The 19,642-nt window shown below is 40.6% G+C and overlaps 1 protein-coding gene across 13 annotated transcripts in view; it reads right to left on the bottom strand.

Moving 5' to 3' along the window:
• Nucleotides 1–19,642, bottom strand: part of MAGI2 (membrane associated guanylate kinase, WW and PDZ domain containing 2) — a 756,464-nt gene that overhangs the window by 714,832 nt on the left and 21,990 nt on the right. The window lies entirely within an intron of this gene.

The raw sequence follows: 19,642 nt of genomic DNA, 5'->3' as shown, positions 1-19,642 counted from the left end.
TGAAAGTACTCAGCACCTGATAGCATCAGGGTCACTGAGCAGTGAGATGGAAGTTTTGTCTCCGAGTGTACCCTAGGTAAGATCTCCCACAGAGCCTTAACTTTGGACAGCTTTTCCTTTTTAGCACAAATGAAGGATCTTCTATAGTGCTCTTTATGGATGTGTTTTAAAAGTAAATATAACTCAGTACCTGAGGCAGCTCCCATTTCATGCTGTGCCTTGAGGCTGCCTAAGGTGGGTTTAGTTGGGGCATCTAAAAGAAGGGAAAATCTTTCTCACTTTTAAGTATTCTGATTTATAGAGTCTGATTAAGATTCTATTATAGTTCATAAACGTCTTACAAACTAGAGCTATAAACCCCTTGCTCCCTAATTCCTCATGGTTGCAGCTAAACTTCCTTGTATGGAAATTTCCAGACAGAATATTTACCCAGCAAATTATCAGAACTGTTGCGGTAAATTATCTGAACCATATTTAGGTACTTCCCAAAGGGCACTTACAAACGCAGGCAAAAACAGTAGATCCAGACTATTGTATTACTGAATACAATGAGACTAGGAATTTTAACCTACAAGTTAGTTTTTGGTTTGCATGTACCAGTGTCCAGGACTGTTTTTTCTCCCTTTTTTCTCCTTCTGAGTCTAGATTTTGATTAGAAAAATTAGCTGTAAAGAACAGTCATTAGCTCTGTAAAATCTCACTATCCCTATATTTAGGCCCGAGATTTTTTGCTATTTTCATGGTAATTATCTTGTTCAAATTTGGCCAGAATATTTTCCTTCTCTTCTGAAAAACACTATTGGTCTGGTACTACAGCCACACTACACGAAGATCTCAGAGTTGGCCCCCTACCAATGTTTTCAGTAAGTACTTTTTTATAATCATCCATAAAAAACAAGTAAGTATTTGGACACTCTTACATTTAAGAAGACATTAATAAGGAAGGCGCTGCATAAACACTCAATAGTTATTAATAGTCTGTCCTCAAAACTCCCTTGTCAAGTACAGGAGTCCTACTACCCACTCTCTACAGACAGGCAATTTAATAAATCCAAGTGAACAAGCCACAGAAACCCTGTTTAACTGCACAGCCTCCTGAGATCTCACAGGGATCTTACTTTACACCAGGAAACCAAAACAGCATCTAGAGGTCTCTAGACTGCACAAGTCTAAAGTTGCCACCATGCTGCCTCAGCAGAATTAACTAGTGCTTATGCTGGCAATAATTCAGACCCATATGCTTAGAGCCCCCCAGGTGTGCAATTTGTTAGCTTGCTCTGAGGTTACCTACTATCCTTACTACCTAAGGTACCATGCTGAAAAGACAGAACCACTTTCTTTCAAAGGAAGAAAAGACTTGGCCACTACCCGCCTTTCTTTAATATATAGGCAAGTATTAAATGTTTAGCATAAAGTAAAGTTTAAGGCATTCAACCAGAAACTGGAAGAGTTGGGTCTAAATGAACACCTTGAGAGCATTAAGTTGACATCCCCCCCATCCCAGCTGAAGCTCTTTAGGCTCCACTTTGGCTCTATGCACCTCATGATTGTTCTCAAAACTTAAAGACTCATTACTGGAAACTGTCACTTTGCCTTACAAAATCTGACACAGAAAATGTAACGAAACCTACTATCTATCTAATTCTCTAAAATTTTTACCACCCTTACTAAACCTGTATTATTAAAGAGTCCAATAAAACACCAGGGGTGAACTGCCTGGACCTGCACTGTGCTGGTAGGTACAACCTCCCAAGGACCTTAGGGGAGAGCTGCAGGTTACAATTGCCCACTTGTGTCTACGTTACTGACCTTGTGTTCTGCGTCTCAGTACTACAGCAAAGAGGGGAGACTTCCAGGATCCCCAGATACTCCACAATTCAGTGTGCTCCACCCAGCTCTCTTAGCATCTGCCTGTTTCACAGACAATCACATCATTCACCAAGAAGGGTGCCCTCCTGCCTTCACACTGATCTTGCTGCATTACTGTGCTATGACAGGTTAATACTTGCAAGGTTCAGTAAAAGCAGGAGGGAGCTAAAGGCTTCAAGGAGGGCCAGGCAAATGGAAAAATGCAATCATCAGCGTTGCCGTGAGAGGCACTGGGTTTATTTTAAGGGCTTCTGAAGTCTTACATTGTCAGCACATCTGTCAGGCTTGCAAGGCCATTGCTGTACTGATTGTAATTCCCCACTGAAGATGTGCAAAGCCAAGAGATGTAGTAACCAGCAAGGGTCCAAATGTGATATATTTTCCCGTTCGACACTACTGGAGGAAATACATGATCATTATGATAAGGGATATAAACCCACCACATGCTCAGGCTTCAGAAATTTCCATGGTGATGTACGAACTCCATAGGTAAAACCATGTACTTCTCACACCCGTTCAGAGCTCCAGCAAGTACTTCCTGGGACACGCTGGTACCTTGTTCCTGCCACAGAACAGAAACTCCCACTATGTGAGAGTGGAAGTACTTGCATTTGTCGCTGGCAAAGCTATCTATTCTCTAATGCCACAAGCAGCATGTATGATCTTTCCCAGTGACCACAGTGCCCAGGAGTTTCAGTCATCAGCTTCTGCTGAATGCCATTGCCTGTGAGATGGTCTTGATGCAAATATGTGCAAAGACAATGGGGAGCCCTTGAAAATCCTGCTGGGGCTGTCTGAGGATGAAGTACTCCAGTCCTTGCACAGCAGCAACCCTGAACACAGCTCTAGCAACACAGTACCTGCAAACAAGGGTGATCTGCAAAGCCTCTTGTCCACCACCAAGATCCCCCTATGCCAGCATGGCACATCAGCTTTATTTTGCAACTTCAGGCTCACCTGTTTTTCCAATCCTTTCAAACTCCTGCTTTGGTCTTTTAAACAGTTATTCCCCTGATTTTTCACATTTGTCTTTCTGATACAGCCAGATACAGACTATCACTGTCTGGAGGAGACTTGGAGATAACAGACTGTTCTTCCTCTAACTGCCATGAAAATGGACAGCAGCTTTGTTAAGAGTTAACCAATGTCGAAGTTCTCTATGTCTGCTCATCCAAAGCATTTTTTTTTTTAATGTAGAAAAATCCTTGTTTGAACTCTGTAGCTATAACTTAGGGAAGCTTGATCCATCCCAAGGGTTGTGGGGAACTACAGAATTGCTCAGCACTCAACATAAGGAGCAGCAGCAAATGTCCCAGATGCCTGCCAAGTCCACAGGTTTGCCCAGAAAATACCAGTCACGCATTTGCCAACATTTGCCTCTTTCCTCAGTACAGCAGCTTTGCTGTGGAGTCAGGTCCCCCCAGTCCATGCCAAATTCCCCATTTGTCTCTGTAAGAAACTAGCAGTTCATCCCAAAACTGTCCCCCAACCCTGGGACAAGTGGCATTTAAACTCCACAGGACGGCTGAGGCAGTCATAAAGCCAAGAGTCTTCCCAAAGGACACTGAGTACAGAGAACAGTCACATACTGTACAGTGCAAAAAACCTTTATTTGTTATCGCATTTGTTTTCTGGTTTGACAAGTGCAAGGCAACTGTATTAACCTTATATAGAAAAGCCGCTGGCAAAGAGCAGACCTGAAAGCCAACCAATATTTTACTCCGTGGATTACCCACCACAATGGTACGCTGATAAGCAAAAAGAGAAGGCATTGCAAAATGGGACAGCTGTTCTTGTTGCAGCCAGCACACTCAGAGTCCACAAGTAGAATTGCCCCTTACATAATTTTTCATACAGGCTACCCTTGTTGACTAGGACCAGATGAGATCAGGCACCGTCCTGCCACACAAGACTGGGAAACTGGCCATCCTTAGTGAGCGAGGCCTTCAGTTCAGACATATTACTTGCACCAAGGGGCTCTCTTTCGGCTTTATCCCTCTGGCTGATGACAGAGAAAGAGAACAAAAATATTCCATGCTGTTAGAGGGCAATCTGATAAAAAGATATACCTATAGCACCAGCATATGTCTGTTGAAATGCACTAAAAATATGAAGATTTCTAGTCTTCTCTGCCCTACAATAATGGTCCATGAGTCTGTCCACTTCCTCATTAGATTAGAATGTCTTCAACTTTAATTAGAATTACCTATCTGTGACAGGGCAACTCCTCCAAATGCTGAAGTCAAAGGCAACAACAAGAACAAACATTAAAAAAGAGAGAATACTGTGACCTTCAGTCCCACCAAAGGCTATGAACATTCCACTACCAGCATTGATGAGTTTGTAGATGCCCCCTCTAAAGCTGCATCACCCATCGACCCAGCTATTTGAGTGGACTTCCTAGACCTGAGAATACAAAAGCTCACAAGTGAGCCAGCAGACCAGGCACCATAAACACTTTCTCTGTGTGGAAGCGGTGTGGGAAGCTTGGCTGTCTCCACACGATAGGTGGTTATGGAGTTTCCCAGGAAACTGGCAGTCAAGCTCTCATGTCTGGAGTGAGAAATGCCAGGAACTCCTCATGCCCCACTCGGTTCTTCTACCTTAGGGGTTCCCAGCTGCACCAAACCTCCACTCTACACGGTCCTGCTGCAGCTATGCTTCTTCCTCATCCACCCCCTTGGTAAGCTTTGTTATGGCCTGGTGGCAATCGTACAGGTCTACTGGAGCCAGGAGACCTGGGATGTTACACAGTTGGTGTGCCCTCTGCAGCCTGGACTTCTGCTGGAGAGGTAGTGGGAGACAGGGAGATCCATCACACCGAGCCACTTTGCCTGATGACTCTGTGAAGAAAGCAAGGGACAAGGTTGTCACTCCTAACTGACTGTTCTGACCAGAGATGGGTCAGACTCTCACACAGGCAGTAGCTGAGCAGATACGTTTTCTTCTAGACAGTCTGAACAACCTGCTCTTCCTCTGAGCAAAAACACTTGTAAGGTGCTAGGTCCAGATCATGCAAAAGACCCAGTTCTATGAGCCCAGCTTGTCCTTGTCCCTGCCTTGCTTTATGTGACTACAGCTTCAGATGTGTTCCCTTTAAAATTACCTAACGGTACCTCAGCTTATCCTCCCTCACCCAAAAACATGAGACCCAAAACCAGATGCACCATGTCTGAATCGTGCTTGCTGTCCAGTAGGAGGAAGGCAGAACTTTCTTCCACAGGATCTGGGCTGGGTGCCCAGAACAAGCCCTCCTCCACATCAGCTGGCAGATGTGTACGATTCAGTCTGAGGGTTCATAGCCAACTGTCAGCTGGTGATGGCCTGAAGATGAATAGTTGAGTCCTGTCTGTGAGCTGGGGCCTGCTGGCAGAAGGAGGAAGAGGAGGACTGGCTATCCCAATGCAAAGACTACAGGCTGGAGTGTTTCAGGCATAAGTGGTGCCTGCTTCAGGATGAGGATCATGCCAAGAAAGATCTGACAGTGTTTCTTGAGAGAGGTTGGTCTCTCACACTGGTGGCATGATCTTGACTAGTGCATGCCTCAGTGCACTGCAAACTTACCAAAGGTGAGAGAAGGCCTGAACCTATGTGGACATACCAGATGTTTCACTTCTGTCCTCTCCAGAGAGCTGAGAGTTGTTCTTCTCCACACAGAGAAGCATGAACTGAATGGCAAAACCAGTGAGTTCTATAAAACCTTATACTCAGTGTAGAAGCAGGTTATCATCCATGAGCAAGCACGGCTGTACTTAACCATGCTGTAACCTCCTCCAGCTTTTCTGCCCTGATGTAGCACTGGTGACCAATCTGCTGGAATAGTCCCAGGCAATGAATTCATTACACAAGTGAGGCTTTGGCAAAGTTGTGGTTCCATGTGAAGAATAGACACAGGTGTCCTCTGGGACCAGTTGACACTGTGCCAAGCAAGGTCTTGAAGAAGACCAACAAGAGAATGTAAAGACATGGGGGGAGGGTGATGGCATCAGTCTTTCAGCCTCATAGAAATCAGACTCTTCCAGGCAATTTTGGACATTCAAACCACCTACTTGGTCCTCAGAGATCACTCATGGCACTCCAGCTGGGACTTCTAATAGCTCAGAGAGTTTGGCTAATCAGAGGTTTTGGGTCTTAAAGGCAACTCCACAGCTTTATTGCAGAACAGGGTAGACAGAGCCATTGCTCTATGTTTTGTACAAACCCCCACCAGAGGCATGTCCCATCCCTGCAGTGCTTGTACACCTTTTGAATTCCTGTATACAACTGCCAGAATCTGAGACTGTTTTCATGAACTTCTGCTTCTATTTCTAATTTTTTTAAATGGCTAATTGCAGCTGTCTTTGTTGCTGAATGAACATTTACCGCCTCCTTGTAGCTTTTAGAAATAGATTTATCATGCAAATGCTAGTAGAATGGCAAGTATAGCTGAAATAATGGGTAGTACTGTAATACCATTCCCTAAAAGGTACTGTGCCATAGCTGGTCAAAACAGTCCAAAAATAGAGTGATTGTTCTCAAAATCAGTAGCACACCCAATATGCGTTGCTCATCTCTCATCACAAGGGACACTTCTGTTTTGTACAGCTGGACTCTTTCTTGTCTAGATTTGACTGGTCACATGCTATGTTAAGCTAGTGTATTTTGGGGATTTTTTTTTGTTTGTTTATTTGTATCATTAATTTTGTAATATTTTTCTACTATTTATATTTACCTAAAATACCTATCATACCAAATTATGTCACCTGTATCACCTGGAATCCTGCTTTCAGTAATAACCAAAGCGGATTTTTAGAGGAAAGCAAGTAAAAAATATACGTCTAGGTACTACTGCAATGCAGGTGCAGAGAGAACAGTGGAAATTCTCTCCAGACACCATCCACATAGTCAGCTTACACAGCAACTAATTGGCTGTTTTCATTACCTTGAATTGCTAAATATTTTCCTTATGTTTTACAGAATATAAACGCCTGTCTCTTGAAGCGCAAACACAATGCCTCTTTGGATGACTTCATACTGCAATGGGTTTCATTAGATGGGACTAAAAGCTGCCAAGCCTTATACAGCTCTGAGAAACCGAGAACTCTCAGGATCCTCTGGGATGTGAATCTTAGAGAGGAAGGGGTGGGCATTTTTCTTCACACACTGGCTTGCTTTCCTTTTACTGAGTATGAGTTTGTTCTCATTTCACAAGATGAAAAAAAGAAGAAACTGAAAAGTTCAATATATACAGGAAGACTTCACATTTTTGCTTTCCATGCTAAATATATAAATATATATATATATATATATATATATATAAACGGAAACCAGACCTGAGGAAGAATCTGTGTGCCCAAAGTATGGCTAACACTTTTCTTTTTTTAAAATAGGTATAATAATTGTCTCACAATCTCTCCCTAAAAATTCTGCCTCTTGTATAACTTTGGATAATCACAAACTACAACAATTCTACTATTACAAAAAGCGGGTTTTTTTCCTTTCACAGAAAAAGTGTATGCCAATTCTTTCACCATTAGAGCCTCTTTCCCCTCAGAGGCACCAGTACAACGGCGCAGATGCTGCCCATTAATTTTTTGGTAATTCGAACTTTTTCTTAAAATATCAAATTTATCCATTAGGTCTAACAGTGTATTTCAATTTTTTAACCTGGCAGATGGAAATACCTAACTAATTCTCAGAAGAATTAAAAAATGTGGGCGTTTTTGTGATTACTGTTTCCAAAGTTTGTTTGCTGCTCTCTAAAATAAAAAAAATACAATGAGGAACTAAAAGCGTGGAACAGCCAAACACACTCTGCCTGAAGTTAAGTGAGTGAATCCACTTTGATGGAAGCAGGAAGAGTCCCTACAGATAAGAAAAGTGAGAACAAGGTTTTAACTCTACCAAATTTCCCACGTGTTGCCACAAAACTAGATCCCACTTGCCAGTGATCGAGGGGCAAGATACCTGCTAAAGAGAAGAACATTAAAAGAACTTTTTACTCTGTATAGGTGCTGAACTATGTGGCTGTGATTGCTTAAACACAGATTGCACAATGTAGGACTTATCCATTGAAGGAGAAACCACAGAGGGTGCCCAAGTAGAAATAAATTAATTTCATCTGCCTCATTATTTTTATATCTAAACCAACATCAATAGATTTAAAACAAACTATACAGTCCTTCTTATTTTTAAATTATTTTAAATATATTAGAGTAAGATAAAGATTGTATATGAATAAATTGCCATGTGTTAAAAACCAAACTACATCAGCTAACTTTCACAGAAAAGCAGAACGAAAGCCAAGAAACAAAACTTTGTATATAAAAACCTTCCAATTAAGGACCAGTTCTCAAGTATTATATGTATCCTTAGCTCCCATGACTTTCCTAAAATGCTGGGTGTTCAGATTAGGAGTATATTCTTTTGATGCACTGACATACCAAATTTAAATTTGATAGGCATTTTTGGCTGCAGACAGCCTTCATGAGTAGATTTATTTTTTCTTTCAAAAAGAATGCTTTGAAGTGCTGCTAATAAATTAGCCATTTAGAAAACTGCGTGTTAGAAATAGCGTAGATAATTAGCCATCCCTTTTAGCATCCTACCACTGTTATCATCTATGCAACTTCTGATATATAGTCAAGGATAAACTACGGAATTACAAACTGTAATTAAACAGTTATATTAACTTTCCAAAATGAATATATGTTATGAAATAAAGATTCAGCCACAGGAAAAAAAGCCTAAATCAACCAGGGCTAAACCAACCAGGTGCATTCCAGTTGAAAAGAAAATAAATGGGGACACTCCACACCCACACAGGGCAGGTTCTGAGCTCATTTTTAAACACTTCACAGTTCTATATATAGAAGACTACCAGCAAAAAAGTATTTTATGGTGTCATGGAAGGAAGGAGTTTTACTAAGTAGTCCTGCTGTTCAGATATCATTATGGCCTGTACCACACTGCTTGCACAAAACCCCCCTGAGATCAAGGCCCCATAATGGTAGCTGCTGTGTGAAGAAAAAGCCTGTATCTTAAGGAGCTTATCATCTAAGTAGACAGACTATGATCAGTATGGGGTGAACTCAGTTTGTACAGAATTTAAGCTATTTCATTTTTTTTTAAAAGCTATGTTACCCACAAAAAAGATGTGGGCATGAAACTGAACCTGAATCTCAGCATCCAGTCAATTATTCATGTGCTGTCTTCCAGTTTGCAGTACGCAGTATAAAACATTACTTTGTCCTGTAAGCCTCCATTTTCCTGAAATTGTAAGTTCATTCTATGCTGCTTATTTCCCGCAGTGAAAGACACTATTTTCCAAAATCTGACCTAATATAAGCCTGTGCACTAAGCAGTACAGAGCAGACTTACAAAAGAACTCACAGTTGCTGAACATGAAGAAAATTCAGAACTGCTCGCATCCATAATTCTTTGTGCCACATGGGGATCATTTGGTGCTTAAACAGTAATTACAACTTTGGAGTAAGAACTTAATTACTTGCTATAACACTATTTACATAAGCATGGCATGCCTGGTAAACTGTGCAACTACGTGTTGAAATATGGGCAGTGATTTCTCCACCCCAAAACCTCACTAAGCATCTGTGCCAGTGGCTGTCTCCCATGGAAAGTGGCTTTTGTGCCATTTCTAGACCTTTGTTTACATAAAAACCCAACAATGGCAAACGTACAGAATGCTCAACGTGCTTACTGTAAGCCTTAATCCAGGTATGGAATGCTAATAGGAGTCATGTGCTGGCCCCAGGCTGATTATTTACCAAATCCAGGAGATACCAGCCATAGATCAAGACTAATTTCACCACTCCGGCCAGTTCCCCAGTGTTCCTACTGGACCACATCAAATGTCAGCAGATTGTGATTCATCATAGCTTCATTCAGTAATGACTTTCCATGTAAGAACAGAGGAATGTGAAAGATTACTAATACATTTAGCCACCGATGGCCAAGGTTCTGCATAACTCTTCATCTGACCTTAAAATCAGAGAGCAAGTCACCACAGTGAATGGTGGCGTGACCTCAGTTCACATGGAAGTCACAGAATGAGAGGAATGGAGCAAACTGTAATTTTGACATTTCTCAAAGGAAAAAGGATTGTTGAATATTTTAACTTCAATTGCAGAAGGCAAAAAATATTCACTAATCAGAATTAAATTTTGCAATCCTTGCTAACACTAAAAAAGGCTTCATCTTAAACATATTACAGCCAGACACTTCACTGGGGATATGCTAAATAATAATAATAATTAAAAAAAAAGACACAAGAACCCCAGGTTTCCCATAGATACTGTGTTAATTCTGTCTGCATAATCCATGACGAATTAGGTTCAGCAAATTCTGACTTACCCCCAAATCTCAAAAGAGCAACCACCTACCATGCACAATTTAGTAAAACATTCTTCTTATGTTGATTTATATAGAGAGGAGTGGGTTGGACGGTCTTAAACATTTAAGTACAGGCTTTTGATAAGTTCATACACCAAACAAATTCTTTAACTGCCTGAAAAAAATGATTCAGAATTAAATGGTCTCAACTAGGACGATGCCCCCATTGTATGTGATAAACAGCAGTAGAAGACAATTTTAACTCCAAAGACTTCACTCTTTAAAGGCAAAATTAAAGAAAAGCACACAATGTGAAAGCAGACCAGACTGTATTCACACTCATATAATTTCAGAAGTGCTGTGTTTTCTCACTGTATAAGCGAGCCGGGCATCTGGGGTGAGGGCATCTACCTCGAAGGTAGCAAATGAGGTTTTAGATTTCACCAGGGAGAAGACAATTTGCAACCTGGGCCTTCAACTTCCTGGCCAAGGGATCTAGTCATTAGGCTATTACATATAAATAACATAAGGTGGTGTGTGTATATATATACACAGACACACACGCGCGCGCGCACACATATATATGTAAATGCCACCCTTCTTTAGGCATCTTTTAAAAGGCCTAACATGCCACCTGTATCCAAAACAGCTATGTAAAGAGGTGACTCCTGCCTCTCGACTGTCTACTCGCATCATACATTTAGGAGAGGGGCAGGTTTCAGCAGCAGGAGGCTATGCTGAGGACAGCAGAGGCATCTCCCACCCTGCAGAAGACAGGGTGTTGTTGATTCTTCTCTGAGGTTCCTAACTCTCCCTTCACAATGCAGATGGTAAATTCAGGGCTGTAAACTTCATTCTCAAGGACCGGTAGACCCGAGACAATAAAACAGAGTATTGTCAAACTCCTTTCAGAAGGAGAAAGCAGGGAAATAAGAACAATCAGCCACTTTCTAGCAGGGCTCTGCTGAGGCAATTTTGCATCGTATCTGAAAAGTCAGGGGAAAAAAACCCACACTCTCTGAAGCCCTGGTTATTTATAGATTATGTTTACTCTTTGCTCAGTAGAATAAGTGTGCAGAGTACTACTGTGATAAGACATAAAGATGTTGCTTGTTATACTGACATGCACCCTAGTAAAAACTTTACAGATGTAAATAATGCTGCTAAACTTCGCTTATTTATGTTTCTAAGTCACTGTATTCCTATCTGCCATATCATTCTTCGTGCCCTAAGCACCTTCTTGATAGTCTGCTTCTTAAATTGCTTTTTATAGATTAAATAACTTTTCCCCGCATATCACATCCTCTCCGTACGTAAGCCATGCAAATGAAGCCAAAGGAGAGTGGTGTGCAAATCAGCTGAAGGAGCAGGTCATTAGAGATTCCAGTTTTGCAACACCAGGTTCACACTCTCATCTCCTGCCACTACGCCCCGTGTCTGACCAACCCCTTCCCACCTCTCCCCCTGGGATATCTCTCTCTCCACATGTCCTCTTTGCCCTCTGCAAATCCCCACTATTCTTCACATCTCTCTCCCCACTACCACCTGTCTCCCCATATATTCTTCCCAGTACTCCTCTCGTTTGACCCCATTTTCCCTTCTTCATCCCTTCAGTCCTACCTTAATGCCTCTTACCTGTCCATTCTTACTCCCTGTGAGTGGCAGACCCACCTACTTGTTCCCTGAACTACTATCCTCCCTCATGTCCCCTTCTATATTACCTGATCTTGATGTGCTTGGCCACAGGAAGGTAAACCTACTCTCTGCATGGTTGACCACCCAGCTGGCCAAACAGAAGGTGTACTTATGTGAGTTATCAGATTAGATCACACACCGTCTCCCAGGTGCTGGTGGCTAAAAAACCTGCCGTATGCTTGTATGTTGTGTAAAGCTGCCCTAAATGATCAGACACAAGCTATTGACTTTTTTTAGGGAAGAAGGCAGCTCAAAGCATCCTGCATTATCGAACTAAGACCAAGCTTGACCCACTGAGGCCAAAGTCTCAGAGCCCACCAGCCTACTGCAAGAACTACAGTATGGATTTCCTGAGCGGTCTGACAGCTGTATTCCCTTCACTTAGGCGAGTGGTTATGTTCAGACCAACCCTGTCCTTTTGGGAAGAAGACAGACCTTGCTATTTGTTTTCCTCTCTACCAATTGTGGAATTTGGGTGGAATACAGCAAACTAACTGCTTCACTACACTCAAAATTGTCAGAGGGAAACTGTGACTAGGAGCCCTACCTAAGCTTGTTGATTTATTGATTGTTTAAATTCCTAACATCATTTTGTCTTCCTTTCCTACCACACCTCACAAAACTGCCTTTGCCTAAAAGTGGCATAAATTACTGCTAATGACTGGGTTACTAATAAAGGACACTGCTTAGTAAGGACTTAATTCTGTTTTCTAAGTTTTTGGATGGGGTTAGATGCCTGTTAATATGGGATTATTTTCTTCACTGCAAAGAAATGTTAAGTATTTGATCTCTGCCTTTTTTCCCACTGCAATTGTCAGAATGGTTACTTTTACACGTAATACTTATGACTTTAAAAGTAACTCGGTGTGATACACACACACATTCTGGAGCATGTAAGTAACGAGACATGGTCCAGTTTCAGAATTCACAGCTCTTTTCATGCAGATTTATTGACTAATTGGGTGTAAATCCTATTGTTATCAGTGTCTTACAATAAGAAGCTATATAGTTATACAAAGTGGTGGATAAGAAACAGTGATCAGAAACAGTGGCAATGATCACTGCATGGACAACAAGGTGAATATTCAAACAGTGCTCAGAAGCGTTATTAGCATCTCATTCTGCCTTCATAAGATCATTAGTGAATACTGGGCTCGATTTTGGTGTCTGTATTTTAAGCAGATGTTGATAAATTATAAAGACTTCAAAAGGAGCTACAGAAACAACTGGAAAGCTGGAAAACGGATATTACTGCATAAAGTTCAGGTGTGTAGTTTGCACATAGAAGGTTAAGAAGCAATTTAGTCATCCTTTCCACATATATCTATGAGGACATTTTTGATACTAGAGAGTTCTTTAATTTTCATTCAAATGCCTAACAAAGTTCAACAACTGGAAGCTGAAGGTAGAAACATATACTAGAAATAAAGAAGTTTTTTTAAGAGTTTGAATAATTAGCTGTGGAACACTTCACCTATCATGAATTTCTCGTCACTTAAGGACCTTAAATCAAGATGGTGCATATTTCTAAAAGATAAGCTCAAGCTAAGAAAAAAAACCACCAAAACTTACAGACTTCATGAAAAAAAACCCATCTATTAAAATTACATGGTGAGTATGAGGTGGGATCAATTGTGTGATGGTAATAGTCCTACCTAGACTAAAAAGCTATGAATTCTAAGATGAGACATACCAGAAGATGTAATCCAAGAAAGGCCAGACTCAGCTGAACTTTCACTGATAAACCCACAAGTCCAGAGTCAGTGCCTCTACAACTCTGGGCACAATATTGCACAATCACCTAATGCATTATTGAGTAAAAGTAACCTTCACAGAAAAATGAATATTGTTACAGTACATACTATACAGTCCTGGAAAAAACATGCAAGGAAAATGAGAAAGTAATTTAAATGTGTCTCTAAAATCATGTAATTGGTCAGAAAAATAAAAGCTGTTCTGTTAAAGGTGGACCATGTACTTCCTGTACATTTTTTAAAAGGGGGGAGAAGAATCACCCACTCCATAGCTTATTCATCCCAGACTCAAGCAACCATTTTCATCTCTTCCAAGACAATCAAGAGCAGTTGGCTAGAACAGAACACGCAGGTTTTGCGGCCAGCTTCCTTAAAAGCATGGGAAGTCACTTGCAATGATCTCTCTCTGCCAGTTAATGTCACTTTGCAGCCTTAGGCTTCTAGTAAATTGGTCACTGTAGCAGAGACGTCCAGACGTCTCTGATTGTGAGAATATTTGTCTCAATCTACTGCCTGACATAATGCCATACTCTGTTCTGTACAGTACACAGAAGGTCATGATTACCTCCTTTTCCTTGACTAGATGTTCCCATAAAACATATCACCACCACAGTGAAGGCTCATACTTTGATACTGTCCTCAGGATGTCTGACTGTACCTGCCGACCTCCCCTCCCCGTCATTTGCGAGGGGAGAGGGTTTGTGCAAAAGATGAAGTCGTGCATTAGCTGGAGGCGGATCACAAACACAAACCAGGACATCCGCTGACTCTACCACATTCTGAGCCAAAGGCAAAACCAAGTCCTTAGTTTTAGTTTTCCCACAATAACCTCTTAGCATGCCTTGGAAAACCCCACAAAAATATCGGCAGGTCTAGAAAGTAGAGAGCAAGTGGCTGAGTATTGCCACCCTTTCCCAGATGCATGGGGGAGGTGTTCAGATGATAACTCAAAACCTTCACCTCCTTCTCCTCCAAGTACAAAGGATTCTCTTTTGAGCCACCCTGCTCTAACACAAACTTACAGCAACATGTATATAGCTTAAAAAAAACAAAACCAACAACAGAAGTCTTACCAAAATACAGCACTGCAGGCATGATTCTTCCCTGGGGAGAGGATGAAAGAGCAACATGTGACAGATGTTTGTCATGTCATTCTATATAGTATTCAAATGCACTCAGAAACAATAGTGATGAGAATGGTATAAAAACCTAAACAGACCAGACTGAAACAGTGTGTTATGAAAATAACACTTGAATAAGAACAAAAGGAATTAAATATAGAAAGACCAAGAAAGTGTTTTTAGGAAGCTCTGTTGATTTTTTTATGTCAATTTAAAAAAAAGAATAAAGTCTCTTTTAAGGACTCTCTCAAATCCCAAATTTGTCTCCATTATCTGCTGACTCAGAGACTTCACAAGACACTCTGGCTGAGAAACTGCAGGGGTTGCTTCCGACATAATATAGTACTGATGTACCACTGAAGGATGTAGCACCACCATGAAACAGAGCATCCTCTTAGCCTGCAGGGTTTCTAGCTGTTCTCTTATGCTCCATATTTCCTCCCTGCATCCAAAACCTCATTTTCCCTTATGTAAGACTCCTTTCTATACTAGTTTTATAAACAATCAGATAAAAAGAATAAATAAATTATCCTCTGGGAAAGCGGCTGAGCAGTGAAATGTCAGAGTGTAATGGATACCTGATCATATAGGCATAAATTTCAACTATGAAGTGTAAAGAGAAGCGAGACACTAATAATTCATTCACTTTTATACATATGTATGAAGGCAACTTAAAAAATTGTTCACCCAGTCTGGGCAGTATGTATTTTAGCATGTGAACTAGTGCAGTGGTTGCACATGCTCCTGTGGGGAAGACAGCACAGATTCTTTGAGTTTTCAGGCTGCTGCTATGCTCTAAAAGACAGTGAAAGCATCATTCTTCAGTCTGAACTGGGTATTGGTTTTCCATTCTAGTCCTGAGCTGCTGAACTCTTTCTTCAAACATAAGCTGTTAAGCAGTCTAAGCAAAGAAAAATCCTGTATAGTTGGTTTTTTTTTGGTTTTATTTCTGTTCAGGTATTTGGATCCTGCAATAATTAGATTAGGAGATATCTCCGAACAGTTTCAGATACTCCTACCGCAAGTGATAAGAAAACAAAATTAAAATGCAGTTTACCTGCAGTTGCTAGAAGAAAAAACAACTATCTGCCACCATAAACTTTTCTTCCTCACAGAGGCTCAACATCCATGAAACTCCACTCTCTCCAGTAGCCTGTGCTTTTAATCTCAGCATAAGAACTATTTTTCACAATCTGTTCCCAAGTTTAAATATGTACTTCCACCAATTTTCCCATTTCTGCAAATGTAACAAAGTTTTACAATGTAAGTAAAAGTTTTATATACAGCATTAAAGAGACTTGTCCCTTCCTAATGTGGTGGGACATGGCACAGGGAAGAACAGGACAGAAAAACATGTAGCTAGCTGAAGGACTGAGGTGGATTCATGGTCTGGCCAAGGTGTGCAGAGGCAGAGAAACCAGCTGGTCCAAACCTAACCCCTATGCACCCGTCCCATTGTTCAAAGGGGTTTGGAGGGAGGAAGGCACTGGGGAGAGGCACTACATTTCCAGCGTCGGTGAACTCCTGAACATCACAACTACTACAAAATCTACTACAACAATTTTGCAGAACATAAAGTAGGCATTCGTCCTTTAGTAAGAGATTCAGAGATAGGGAAACAAACCAAACAAAAAAAAAAAAAACAAGCCCCTCATCAGTGACACTTAGGGGGTAGTACTGTTCCAACCAACTCATCAAAAAGCTGGAAGCCAGCTGGGTGACAACTTTTTCCCTTCTCCTGCATCCATACATCCTCAGCGAACAAGCTGAAGAAAGGAAAGGACACCCAGTCAAACCACTGAAGAAAACCCCTCTGGTTTTAAAAGAGGAGCTCGACTCCACTTTTCTTTAATCCATTTAGGAATTAGAACTGGTTGATCTACATTCTTACATTTAATCATGAACATATTTAGGTTAGAACAAAATAAAGGCTTCCCATTCGTAATCCCATATTAACACACACTGGAGAATATCCGGAAAAGTCTGGGAGTGCATAAAGATGCAGCTGGCAAGTAAAGTTTTCCTAGGCGCCTAAACCACCTGAAAATCCTACTAGCTGCTTTTACACCTTTCAGTGCCAATCTTTAAAAATAGGGCTGATGGTCCTTGGTCAAGTAATCAAGGATCGCAAGATCATACCCTGATTTTGTAGCACTTCCTTAAGCTCCAAGGGGATTATCTGTTCCAGTTACTACCCAAAGTGATTAAGTCACATGATTCTGAGCACATCGCAAATAAGAGACCAAATCTGCTTTTCTTTTGTACAGAACATTTTCACAACATGTGAACCAATACAACACGTAAATGAGGTAAATTTTATCCTCAGTGATCAGACAGGAGTATAGAGAAAGGGAGATCAATTTATTCTTTTACCATCCAGTAAAAAAACATCAAAACCAAGACATATATACAGTCTTTGCTTCTGTGTTCTCATTATTGAAACTCGCTTGAAACATACTTTCTAAAAAGTGCCCTTTAAAACTGATATAGATTTTTTAAACTCAAGTAATTTTAAGATTGTCAAAGTTAAAGAGAATTCTTCTGGGAAAAAATTCTGCAGATGAAGTTTGAATTTCTTGCAAAATTCTACCCTGGAGTTATAAACGTAGATAATAATTTGGACTCTGACAGGCTTTTGGCAATACTTCCCTATTTTATTCTTATGCATTAAAATCTAGCTATTCATTTATTGCAGTTAACAGGGTAATTTTACTTTTCTCCTCCATTGCTTTTACATTGTTTGAGTGAATACTAATGCATATAGAGCTTCTGAGGAGTCATCTATGACCAAACAAAAGAAAGAATCTTACAGCCTGGATCAGACCAACAAAATAAAATAAAATAAAATAAAATAAAATAAAATAAAATAAAATAAAATAAAATAAAATAAAATAGTATTGAGCTACAGGGAGACAATGATTTATTGGGTCATCTTATTATGCTACTGAAGGATCTGAATTTTGGTCTTCCCCCCACAAATATCTCTCGTTAAAAACAGATTTAGCTAATTTAAATTAATCTCTTTCTTTTTCCCCTAGAAAAAGATGCAGCCACTGAAACACAAACCTATTCTTTGGGCTGTGATGACAACTTTTACAGATTTAATTTTCACAGACTATTCCTGGTCATTCCAGAAATGCAATATAGATCTCTTCATTTCTTTAAACAAAATACTTATCTTTGTGTATCAGGTTGTCAAATGCAGCCTAGAGTGGTAGTGAGTACCTGTTACTGGAAATCGCAGTAAATTTTTATAACCACTGCCATTGATGCCTCCCAACCCTATCATATTTAGCAGTAATCTGCTCTTTTACGAGAGCCACAAAGTTTTTGAATTCTTATGGTAACAGGGACATGCAGAAATTTTGCATTAATGGCTGCAGGAGATAGACAGAGCGACCTTACAGTACATGCGTTACAAAGCCTATGAAGAGTGCCTGTAAGGTACGCCAGATACACCTCAGCGACACCGTTCTCCCCAGCATACTCAGCACGTGCAGCCCAGGGCTCCCCAGATCTGCCACCCTGGGCACTGTCCACGTCTGACATACCTCCCTCTGGGTAGTGACCTACGTGAAAAATGTTTTTCTGTTTCATTCCAAGTGCCCACAGAGCAGCACCCACACCACGAAAGCCACCAGTGGACCTTCCCAGCCAGAGGTGAGCTGCTTTGTTTGCGGTATGAAGAAATTTACACTGCTGCTCTGTAAACACAACATTACAGGTACTTTCCAACTTAGCACTTCTCAAATGTCTTTACCCTGGGAAAATCAACGTGTTTTACCAAGAGCAAAAAGACTTGAATACACCATGGTCACTCAATTATTTATGGGGGATGTATGCCACTCCTACTTAAAAAAACCCCACAAATCCTCACTTCCTCTTCACATTATCCAGTTATTTGTCTCTTCCACAAAGACAAAAAATAATCCAGTAGCATCTTTGAGATGTACAGCCACTTCCTTTTCCCTTTTTGTAAAGACCGATGCTTATTTTATATGTGTATACAACAAAGAAATAGGATGCAGTGTTTCCTCCCACTGAATAAGGTACTCCGCAGAAATGAAGACTCATGTATTACTGAGTGCAATTAGCACCAGATGTAGTGAACTGATAAGATATAGTCAGATGGCTCTTTTAAATATAAATTAGTGAACAAAATCATGCAGTACAGGGCAGTAGGAAACAGAATCACTAATAGCCCTACCAGTTTTAGTTCATGCACTGGAACCTCAGAGAACAAAAGACAGTTGTGACGCTGACTGAGGTCAAGTTGCATTTATTGTCAATACATGACAAGCTTTGGCCTCAGTCCCCAGTGATCATCAGCGCTTGATAGTCCCACAGCTCTCTCGGGGTCCCCCAGATCATAAAATCATTTGACGAAACCAAGGCTGTACTACCCAAGTATTGAAACCTTATTCTCGTAGAGAAAGTTTCAAAAGGACTATTGTATTTCAGTGATTTTCTACTCCCTTATGTCCTTTTAAAATCCCAGTCTTGACATGCTTTTCTGTAGGTCTACACATTGTCATCTCCACACAGACACTGCCTGTAGTATCCCAGTACTGCATATTCTACATTAAAACTTCTTAAAACTTACGGTTTTTTCAACGTTCTATGGTCTGGGCTGCCCAAAATTGTAACATGATTTTTAAAAAACATTAGATGTCCATACTTCCTAATGAGATTAATGATGATTCAGAGAAGCTATGAAAACCAGCTCCACTTCACCTCAACTTCAGCACTTCACTTTAACAGATGGATTTAGACCTTTGATACCAGGGCCTACTATCCAAAAATGTCAAGCACCCATAACTCTAACATCAGCACAAGCTATAATTGTTCAACATTTAATAAAAACAAATAGAT

This window comes from Nipponia nippon, unplaced genomic scaffold (genome assembly GCF_047370975.1).
Source record: "Nipponia nippon isolate SJK-2023a ecotype South Korea unplaced genomic scaffold, ASM4737097v1 scaffold_3, whole genome shotgun sequence".
Classification (NCBI taxonomy): domain Eukaryota; kingdom Metazoa; phylum Chordata; class Aves; order Pelecaniformes; family Threskiornithidae; genus Nipponia; species Nipponia nippon.
This window is presented reverse-complemented; position numbering and strand designations above follow the sequence as displayed.